The sequence below is a fragment of the Paramisgurnus dabryanus genome, chromosome 9 (genome assembly GCF_030506205.2).
Source record: "Paramisgurnus dabryanus chromosome 9, PD_genome_1.1, whole genome shotgun sequence".
Taxonomy (NCBI): Eukaryota; Metazoa; Chordata; class Actinopteri; order Cypriniformes; family Cobitidae; genus Paramisgurnus; species Paramisgurnus dabryanus.
The window spans coordinates 4,581,221-4,593,529 of NC_133345.1; the positions used below are offsets into that span (position 1 = coordinate 4,581,221).

At 32.8% G+C, this 12,309-nt stretch overlaps 1 long non-coding RNA gene across 1 annotated transcript; it reads right to left on the reverse strand.

Moving 5' to 3' along the window:
- Positions 1–8,381: 8,381 nt before the first annotated feature.
- On the reverse strand, positions 8,382–11,432 carry LOC135721889 (uncharacterized). The gene is made up of 4 exons (XR_012337246.1): positions 11,341–11,432; positions 11,018–11,121; positions 8,878–8,949; positions 8,382–8,791 (listed from the first exon to the last, which is right to left on the reverse strand). It is a non-coding gene; the product is annotated as an uncharacterized lncRNA (long non-coding RNA).
- Positions 11,433–12,309: the final 877 nt, after the last annotated feature.

Below are 12,309 nucleotides of genomic sequence, written 5' to 3' on the forward strand. Positions count from 1 at the left end.
CTGACATATATAACTACTTTCTAATAACCATAGGGACCAGCCGTGTGGTCCGTCGGATTGTCACCACATCCTGTAGACTTTTTGTGCAGCCACCAATCAAAATTTCCCAGACTATGACTCTTCTGACCAGCAAACAATTTGTTGACTTATAGGGGCTGCCCTAATAAATATACTGTCTGTTTATTAAGTTTCTAATTAAAGTTATTGTGTTCCTCTTTAAAGATTCACCATGTGGCCTAAGTGAAGAGGGTCTAAAAGGTCTGCTGAGCACCATTCTCAGAGAGCAACATAAAATCAGAAAAATTTGCAAGCAAGAGACTGTTACCTACAAGTTTTGTCTGGAGCAGAGAACATCAACTTCTTGTACAGTGCTTCAGCTGATGAGTACGACTGTGACATTTCTGGTGAGGGTCTGTAATCCAAAAGACTGACACCTTTCATCATTTTGGACAAAGACTTCTAACTGTTAATATAAAGCTTTAATAAAATCTACTTTTCATAACCTTATGTAGCCTCTTTATTCACATAATACACATATTGTATACATGTACAATATTCTTCTACAACTACTCAGTGGTGGAAATTAAGTGAATAATTAAAGTAGGGGTGAGCGGGGCACAAATAAACATGGGGTTGATTGTAAGACAGTTACATATTTTGGTAACACTTTATTTTACGACCCGCAAAGTACCGCATAATTAAACCGAATTTACAGCGTACCTATTTGTAACAACAGAGTACCTCTACAGTACGTACTTGTAGTTATAAGAGAACAATATTTTAAGTTTGGGGTAATAAGGGGGTAAGAATATATGGAAAATTATTCTCTAAGTATTTCATAACTACAGGGTACCTATTGTAATATTACGTGGTATGTATGACTTACGTCTATGGGTACTATGGTCTATGTGTAATATGTTTTTTTTTTTCATATTTGCTAGTGTTTTGTATAGCCTACAGTTGATGTCTACAGGGCACGTCGGCAAATAAAATATAACACACAATAAAAATAATAGCAACTTGTACCTCTTTGATCTTTATATGTATACATGAGTTACCAGGTAACTCTTATATTTGCGGGCTGTAAATTAAAGTGTGGCTTATTCCCCGATTGTTCTGTGTATGTACCAGGAAACTCTCATATTTGCGGGCTGTAAACTAAAGTGGTGCTTTTTTCACCTCTTGTTATAAGTGTTATAGGGTAAATACCATAAACATACAGAATATTGTTATTTGTATTTTAAAACAACTTATTTCAAAACATCTTTAAAACACTATAATTAAGCCAACACTTAATGTTTATTATCACATAACTTTTATTTAAAATAAAAAGTCATGACAATTTTTCATTGTTTTTGCGACTTGGCTTCCTCTGTTGGTGTTCTTGTCCACTCGGATGATGAGTTGATGTCGTCTCACAAATGCTGTTCTGCATTACATATAAAAAACATAAATGAAAGCCTTCAGTAAATGTTTCTTCACTGTGCCTTGACAGAAACAGAGTTTTCTGAGCCAGTTACGTTAATTACTTTAGGCTAACTTATGTGCTAGCTAACCTGCTACCGTTAGCTGGCAACTTTCTTGAAAAACATTGTTTGAAATGCGTGAGTCATGTATTAACAAAACCAGTCACCTTATCCAGCATGCGGATCCTGCTAACATCACTCGCAGCCGTACTCCACAGTGTAGAACGTTTTTAAAACCTCTTAAAGAAATTTCACCTCAGGATCGCGTTCCAGCAAACCACCTGCAGATGGCTGTGCGCTCTACACCTGCGCAGTAGCCTACGCATGTAGTCGTCATTTGCTTTAGCAGGAGCTGATATCTGCTGTTGTTTCATTCTGGTTTGTCATTGCATAAATTATATTTGGCTAAAATACTTGTGTTTACAGTAAATAAATTGCAAAGCACCGCTTCAAATATGTCCGCAAATGTAGGAGTTTTCTGGTAAATAGGGAATAAGTTGCTATTTTTATTGTAATTACCTTAAAAAAAAGATAACCACATTAAATCAGCTGGACTTTTGTTATTAAAAGCAAGTAATATAGGCTTCTAAAATAAAAGTGATGTGCTGTTATATTTATTTGCCGATGTGGCTCGTAGACATTGACTGTATACAACATTCAGTAGTCAATATGAAAAATTCACAATAAAAAAAATAAAACATAATTTCCCCATAGACTTGACTAAGTCATACATACCACGTAATATTACAATAGGTACCCTGTTGTTATAAAATACTTAGAGTATAAATAATTTATAATTCTTCATATTCTTACCCCCTTATTACCCCAAACTTAAAATATTATTCCCTTATACCTACAAGTACGTACTGTAGAGGTACCTTGTTGTTACAAATAGGTACGCTGTAAATTCAGTTTAATTACGCGGTACTTTGCGGGTCGTAAAATAAAGTGTTACCCATATTTTTTATACAGGGCCAAGCAATCTGTGCTTTTGGTCTTTTTTCTGACTGTCAGAAGATGAATTTGTGTAATGTGTTTTGGTTAAGATATTGAACAGAGAGTGTTTTAGAGGCATGGAAGTAAATTTCTTTGTCTAATGTTTTTTTCTATTTTTGAGTTGGGTGTGTAAGTCACCAAATCCAACCTTGCATTATTTTGATCACTGTCTTGTTCCCTTAAACATAACAGGTTTTTGAAACATGTCAGCATATAGCTGATAGCTGGGATTGAAATCATTTTTACACAGCGGGGTTAGTTGTAACACAGTCGGGTATACAATGATAGTGGAATGAAAACAGTGAAAATACTAAAATGATAACTGTTAATACAATATCAGGGAAAATATATAATCACAGTTATGATTTTTTTGTCTTAATTGTGCGGCCCTATAAAAATCTATTTATAAGCATTGATGCATAATGCAAGGATGTTGGATGAAGGGTGGATAGACATTCACATATTCATCTATAATAGGCAAATATATGAACATCCACCTTTATTATATAGACTGAATTGAATTGAATTATTTGTCTTTTAACCAAATTTTCAAACCCTCTTTTTGTTACAATGAACCCCACCTATAAGGTAAGTTGTAATGTTTGCACTCCAGTAACTTTCGGTGTAATTGTACAATAACGGTGGGTCACACAAACAAACTATACTGTAAGTGTTCATTTGTAGCAGAGAGCTGTGTGTTGATTGTGTAAAAAAGTATTAATCTAACTTAAATATCTTTTGAATGATAGAGCCAAAGTCAAAGTGCACAACTCCAACAAACATCCACTGTATTCAAGATTCAAGAATTTTTATTGTCATTCTAAACAAATACACTACAAGAAGTGCAATGCAGAACGAAATTATGTTGCATAGGACCACCACAAAAACACACAAGTAAACATCCTCAGCAGTCATAGATAATAAGAATAAATATACTTGCAAAAAATAATATCATAATAATAAACCTAACACAGCTAACAAATCCCATATATGCCCTAAATAGTCAGCACATATACACATACACCTCACAGCCATTTTTTATTTCACCCAGCCCAAGCTATAGCGTGGTATTGTTCAGCAGTCTGATTGCTGTCGGGAAAAAACTATTCCGAAACCGCACAGATCTACATCTCAGACTTCGATACCGTCTTCCTGAAGGTAGGAGAGAAAACCAGATATGGCAAGGGTGTGTGACATCCTTAATGATTTTACTTGCCCTAGAGAGGCAACGCTGTTTGGCCAAGTTCTCAATGGGGGCTAGTGCTACCCCCGTGATCCTCTCAGCTGACCTCACCACCCTCCTCACGGCTTTTTTCTCTGAAGCACTACTGCTTTCATACCAGAGAGAGATGTTACTTGTTAGAACACTCTCAATAGTTCCCCTGTAGAAGGTCGTGAGGACAGATGGATTAAAGTGAGCCTTTTTCAGTCTCCTTAAAAAATACAGGCGCTGGTTGGATTGCAGTAGAGATTTGAGGTATTTCTTCTCATCCGACCTTCTATTTTTATTCCATTGCCATTTCGATAGAAAAAAATGAACTAATATTGTTATAAGCAAAACATCTCAGAATAAACTATTTTATATAACCTCAGCTAATCACCTCAACTACACCAACAAATAATCTTGGATGAGTAATAATAATCAAAGAATGATTGACAGGGAGAAATGGGATGTTTGAACATCAGTTGGTGGCTGAGAATAAAATATTCTTTAGTTGAACTGTAGTGTGCTGTATAAAAATTTATTCCTGAAAATCATTATGATACAGAGTCATTATTTTCAAAAATATAATTTTTCTGTGTAATTTATTAAAAGTATCTTAGGCACATTATGTTATGACATTTGTGACAATAATGCTCTATTATTGTCTTTTATATTGTGATTGTTTGCATTGCATGATTTTTATGTCTCGCCTGACTTATCTGTTGAATTTGATACTGTATTTCTGTATCTTGATTTTCTCACAATATCAGCAAAACCTAACACAATGAATTAGGAAAAGGTGTGAAACAAAAATATTGTTCAGATAAAAATGTTACTCAACATAGCAATACCTTACAATAACTGACAGTATTACTAACGTCATAACAACAGCAAAACATAGTTTGCAAAACGGATCACTTATTATTTTTGAATTAAAGTTAGTCCAACCAAAGCGTGTACTGTTAACGCCAAGGAAACGTCACCCGTCTATATATGGTTATCACATGCACGTTCTTCCTGAATGTAAATTATCAGCACCGCTGTAAATCGCTGTAGGTACGATTATAATGTTTATTACACACGCACAAACACACACTTAAATGAAACAGGAAAAAAGGTTTTCTCAGTTATCTAAGCAAATACCTATTGGTTTCAATAATATAAACCTGAAGGTTACTAATATTATATACTTGTTGCAGATGTATACTGTATGTGAAATAAATAATAGGCTACAATATTTCAAAATTTTTCATTTTTGCTTTCAAAATAAAATAAAGTTATTGTAGCATGCAGGCTGCTATCAAAAAATATATTTTCTGTCCTTTAAAGAAATAGCCAAAAATAAAATATATTTGAATTAACCGTTTTAAATTTAGAATGACTTAATTTTTTATTGTTTTACTCTTAATAAATGTAAGTAAATTACAAATTGTTAATAACAATTATAAATGTCAAAGTAACTCTTATTTAATATTGTAATTGAACATTTCAATCAGGACTACAAAATTTAAGTAAGATTTAAGTAGCTATGGGAGTATTTTTGGTACTTATTCATGGCTGGCATACCACACAAATAGTTAAAGTAGACTTACCTAAACTGTACTACCCATGCAGTGCTTCAAAAATCTTTACTTATAATGCCTTTGGGAATTTCATTATGACAAACAAATCTCTACCTTATGATCTTGCATGGGACACTTCTTGTCTGCTGTTTAGTTCATGACAAATACAGAGTTTTTAAAAAGACAAAATTCAAGAAAAAAAAACTAAAAGAGACTGCCCAGACAGCACACATACATCTGGCCGAAGTTGTGCCGACTTTCAAAGTTCCATCGGCAAAATGTCGCTCAGGGAGCGTTTGCTCATTGGGAAGATGTCGTCTAGATGTCGGCATCTCGTCGCAAATGCCCTCGGGCCGATGTTTAAACGATGCAATTTCAGCCGCTCTGCACGGGCTTTACTGGGCATTTATTTATTAATTTAAACCTTTATTCATTCACACTTATTCAGAATAATGTGCTTCTGTGCAATAATAACTAAAAACAAGTACACCACTGTCAATAACCGTTGCAAATGTATTCATTTGACAAATATAACACATAAACAACTTGGATAAATCAGTAACAGAATATTTACATGTGTCACACATAAATTACATATTCTGTAACTATTATACACTGCTATACTACTGTGTAAACATTTTACTTACACTTAACTAAAATATTTCTTATACCCTTCAAAATAATATACTCTTAAGGTATATGATTCAATTACGTTTGTGGACAAAAATATAGTCTCAACATATACATTTATTTCAATTGAGAACTCAAATTTAATTTAAAACTTTTTTTCAAATTACTTGGACAAAATGATAAAATAAACAAGTAATTCAAGCCCATAATACATAGAAATTTCTTTAAAAATATCTCAGGGTGAGATGTCAAAAAATTACTGAAAAACCCCAAGGGTATATATTTCAAATTCTAGGCAAAGGGTGGCTGCATTTGAAATGCTAAAATATAACAGTTTGGATTTCAGAAGTTTAAGTCTCAAGATAATTCACATATGTTGTACAAATGGGACACGGCCTGTGAAAACCCAGCAAAGTATTTCTTTGTGACTTACTGTTTTCTACATAAAATCATCCTACACAATTCAGAAAACATTCTCTGAAAATATAATCTTGACATCTTCAATACTGACTGAGTAAGGTCATGCCAAAGACTGAACTCAATGTTAAATCAGTAAATTCAAACTTTAGATGTCATTAGATTTTAAGACAGTAGCCTGGATTTCATATACAAGGTCACATATTTATGTATCTTAGAAATATATTGTAAATAATAATGTGCATGTAAATAACAAAAACATTTAATCACAAAACATTCTCGACAGGTCTTCTGTCTTTGTTTTCTGCACTCGTCTCTGCAAGCAGTGCCTTTAAACCTTAGAGGTTCCTCTTTGTTGCCTTTGTTTCCTGTCCCGAACACCACCTTTTAAACATCTGGACACCAATTCTTCCTCTCCATGGTTCCTCTTTGTTGCTTTAGGATCACCTAAATGGAAACATCCAACAAAAAATTATTAATCATACGATCACATTTTTATATTTAAATTTAGGTGCCTATGGCAAACATGAACAATCGTGTATATTGGATAGATAATCAAAAAGTGGACCCACAAAGCATACAGTACTTTACGGAAGCATATGTTAGAGATATCTACCCAGGTGAAAAAAAAGTGCATTAAATAAACTTTACCCAGGTGAAAAAAAAGTGCACTAAAATACACTTTATTTAAGTACACTTAGTACACTTTTCCACAATATACTAAAAGTGCTCTATTTTCGCACACTAATTTTGAACTTAGTATACTAAAAAGTAGTATTTAGTACTTCTTAAGATGAACTTAATACCATCTTAGTGTACTCAACTGTGCTATTTTGAGACACCATGAAGTTGAACTAAAATTTATTTTTAACATACTAGGTCTGTATTTAAAAAAAATATATTTAATTATAACTTGAAGTACACTTGAACCCACCTTTAAGCATTTTTAAATATACTTTAAAGTATACTAATGGTAAGTTAAAATAATATTCCAAATGTATTCCCAGGTGAAAAAAGTTCACTAAAATACACTATTTAAGTACACTTTCCACAATATACTAAAAGTGCTCTATTTTCGCACACTAATTTTGAACTTAGTATACTAAAAAGTAGTATTTAATACTTCTTAAGATGAACTTAATACCATCTTAGTGTACTCAACTGTGCTATTTTGAGACACCATGAAGTTGAACTAAAATGTATTTTTAACATACTATGTCTGTATTTAAAAAAAATATATTTCATTATAACTTAAAGTACACTTGAACCCACTTTTAAGCATTTTTAAATATACTTTAAAGTATACTAATGGTATGTTAAAATAATATTCCAAATGTATTCCCAGGTGAAACAAGTTCACTAAAATACACTATTTAAGTACACTTTCCACATTATACTAAAAGTGCTCTATTTTCACACACTAATTTTGAACTTAGTATACTAAAAAGTAGTATTAAGTACTTTTTAAGATGAACTTAAAACCATCTTAGTGTACTCAACTGTGCTTTTTTGAGACACCATGAAGTTGAACTAAAATGTAATTTTAACATACTAGGTCTGTATTTAAAAAATATCTTTAATTACAACTTGAACCCACCTTTAAACATTTACGAATCTACTTTAAAATATACTAGTAGTATGTTAAAATAATATACCAAATGTATTCCCAGGTGAAAAAGTTCACTAAAATACACTTTAAGTTCACAACCTTAAGGTACCAAAAGCTCTTTATTTTCGTGCAGTAAATTGTGCTTAATATACTAAAAAGTAGTATTTAGTACTTGTTAAGACAAACTTAAGACAATCTAAGTGTACTCAACTGTGCTATTTTCTAAAATTGTATTCAGTTACAACTTGAAGCACATTTGAACCCACCTTTTAAACATTTATAAATGTAATTTAATAATTTCAGATATAATAATATTACATAAATAATATAGCATACAAAATGAAATAATAATATATTGCCCACACATTTGTATACATAAAATAAATCATTTCTAATGTACTGTATGTGACATTTGAATTACAGTCAAGTTTACTATTAGAATGTTATACATGTACTATTTTACCTGCATGTTTGCCACCAAAACATGTTTGAACTCATTCTAAAATGATACCTATTCTGTATTCATACATACGAACCGGTTTCTTCCATCATTAACAACTAATTAAATGTTAAAGAAACAACTAAGTATGTATTCACTGCTATTGAAATGATTTTACAATATAAAACAAAGATCAGTGAAATGCAATGAGCTACTTTTATCAAATTGTGGAACATTAATACATCAATATGAAAAGTACACTATGAATATGCAACCATTGAATAATTATATAATCATAATGATGTAATTCTCTAAACAAAAAGTTACTGGACAAATGCAGAAGTGCATTTGAACTTACTCGAGATAAACCTACAAACGGCTGAACCAAAACACAGAGCAGTTTAAATGTCACGTTTAAGTGGAGGGTCACTTCTTGCCATTCAGACACTGAAGACTTAATCACAAGGTCTGTGAAAAGGAAACAGAATATATAAAAAATTAACCAATAATTAATGAACATATGCATTAAGAATTTTGTTAACTTCTCAGTTTACCTTTTAAAGCTTTGACTGTGTCCTCATCAAGCTTGACATGAGTGTCCGTTTGATCCGTCGCTACATGGCACTCTACAAGTTACATTGAACAAAGGGTTATAGGAGGCTTAACTCACTGACACTGATATAATGCAACCTGTGTGTATTACAGGATATTCTTTACCTTGATAATTGTGTTTTATTTTAACCAAGGGCATTTTCCATTGACATGTCTATTGTGGTCTTGTTTACAAGAAAAGTTCACCTCTGTTTAAGGAGATTTAAGGAAATCAGAAGTCATGCCAATGGACTCTATGCACGCTTAACTTTCACGTTTGACTCAAGGCTGCTCTTAAGTTTCCGATGCGGGAGATTTAAAGCAGAGTGACAGCAGAATCGCTAAAATTACTTGTTTGCTGGATTTACCCAAATTTACAACATATGATGTGTGAAGAATTGTCCAGATGTGCAAACTGAGAAAGGTTGCAAGTTTTATGTGTTGTCTTATCTCTGTAATCATTAAGATATATTCAGCTAGCCTGTACTAGCAGTGCTTACATTGTGCTGTTTTTTACAATTCGTCCAGCAGGCTAATCACGTTAGTAATATATTATTGTCTTTGTAATGTTGTCTAAAAGTGTCAGGTAAAATATTTTTTTTGGACCCAACATCCAATAGGAAAATTCAACTGGCAGTAGCCACCGTTCAACCTGAAGAGGGCAGCACTCAGACGTTTTTACACCACATATTGTAGTATTGAAACACTTTGGGCCCTATTTTAACGATCTAAGCGCATTGTCTAAAGCGCACAGCGCAACATCTAAATGGGCGTGTCCGAATCCACTTTTGCTAATTTAACGACGGGAAAAATGGTTTTTGCGCCAAGCGCATGGTCGAAAAGGGTAGGTCCTATTGTAATGGGAGTATTTTGGGCGTAACGTGCAGTAAACCAATGAGAGTCACAGCTCTCATCCCCTTTAAAAGCAAGTTGCGCTGGCGCTATGTCTAATCCCTATTTAGATGACGGACTTTGTAAACTGAAAAACTAAGCGGAGGAAGAAGATCCCCAGTTTAAGATTAATGTTAAATAATTATGTTGTTTTTCCACTTGTATTGAAATTGTTATTTTTTTATTAAAACCTTTAAAACCTGTTTTCTTTTAGTCATGGAAGTAAAAAGCAGGCTTGTAATTGCTTTAAATGTATGGCTATCCAATATCATCAAAACATAATTTACAAGTATGTAAGATAAGGTTTGTACTCTAAAAATACTTTATTTGTAACAAACAGGAGATAAAGAATTTACAAACGGCTCTTCTCACGTTTCAGCACTTTGGACAGCGGTTTTTTAGCAAAGAGTTTTTTTAAGCGTGACTTAAAAATGTTTCTCATCTCACCATATCCACAGGTACAGAGTAATCATATACAATAAATCCGTGAGGTAGCATAAAAAAAAACATTTAAAAACAGACGCATTTGTTCAAAGCAAAGCATTTATTTACTTGCCAGGCTGCAGATGAAGCAGCTCTTTGTGCCTTCTAACGTCTCATAATCTGTCCTCATTTATGTCCAAGAGACTCAATAATAATCTTTTACATTCAATCCTTTAATCTTTCATATTTAAAAGCATTTTTGTGCTGCTGCGCATTCATGTACCTTGTGATAAGCAAACCCGCGTTGTCCTCCCGTGTATAGGCGCATTTTACTAATGCGTTCTTTAAATAACATAAAACACATTGCGCCATTGACTTTAGACTTTAGACCAGGTTTTTGTTGGTCAATGGCGTAGTCTATTTTAGTTGCCTCAAAATAGCAACGCGCCAACAATGCGCCTGAACACACCTCGTTTTCAGACCACAACGCCCATGGGCGCAAAAGGGGGCGCAAATGCATTTGCTATTTAAACAACGGGGCGCTAAACGTGAAAATTAGGGTGGAAACTAGCGAAAGACACTTGCGTCGCGCATTGCGCTGCATTGCGCAGGGTGTAAGATAGAGCCCTTTATATCCAAATGTCAAAAAACTTACACTAATAAAGCATCATTTTTACAGATCATTAACTAAAAAAGTTGGTTTAGGGTTTAGTTACTCTTTAAACATTAGCATTAGAAAAACGTAAAAGTGATAAATGTTATACAAATACTGTAGAACTAAAAACTTACCACCAAGAATAAGTATTTTTATGGGCTGTATCTTCATCTGTTCATCTCTACTTCGACTTATTAGATATTCTCGGCTCTGATTGGTCAATTTGAATGCCGCTGTGCTAAAAAAGACAGGCTGTTATGATTTCTGAAATACAACAAGAGAAATGAAATGCCTAACTTTACTCACAAAAAAATGTAACGTTATGTTCCAAAAGCCACACAACATACACGCTTGAAGAAGCTGGGTTAAAATTAAGACATACTGTAATACTAAATGTTCTACTTATTTAATAGTTCACTAAAAATAAAAAGCAACAATCTGTCATCACTTAACTTACCCTCATGTTCTCTCATTCATCTTCAAACAAAAACCGATGTACTTTAATGAAATCCAAGAAACGTATATTTCCCCTCGATGTCAGATCCACTTCATACTTAAAAACTGCTCACATTTCAAAAAGTTAATTGCAACAACAATAAAAAACATCGCCGAAGTAATCCATGTGAATCGCGTTGTTTCAGCCAAGTCCGTTGATGATCACTATATATAATTTAACAGTTTTAGTTTCAACTTTTAATCCACATTTACCAACGATCACGCACATTGTGTATCGAAACAACAGAATCAGAAAGCCAATGTGACGTACTGAATCCCAAGAACCAATGAGGTTTAGTCACGTCCGTCACGTGTGTTGTTTGAATATAAACACTAACAAATTTATGTGGATTAACTTTGTAAAATCAATATATAATGCAAGTTCAATGATATGATGTTGAAATTGCAATGTTAGCCTATTAAAATTAATGTACATGTTAAAAAAAATATATGTTTTTTTCTAAATACACTAAAACTTCTGTAAAAGTATGCTTGTGTTTAACATACTTTTTTTTAAATGTGTAATTAAACATATATTTTTTCCCAGCATACCTCTAGTGCTCTTTTTAGAAATATGTTAAATGTATGCTTGAGTTTAGCATACTTTTTTAAAGCGTAATTAAAGATATTTTTATTACCAGCGTACCCCTAGTGCACTTTTTAGAAATACATTAAAAGTATGCTTGAGTTCAGCATACTTATAAAAAGTGTAATTAAAGATATATTTATTACCAGTGTACCTCTAGTGCACTTTTTAGAAATACATTAAAAGTATGCTTGAGTTTAGCATACTTTTTAAAAGTGTAATTAAAGATATAATTATTACCAGCGTACCTCTAGTGTACTTTTTAGAAATACATTAAAAGTATGCTTGAGTTTAGCATACATATAAAAAGTGTAATTAAAGATATATTTATTACCAGTGTACCTC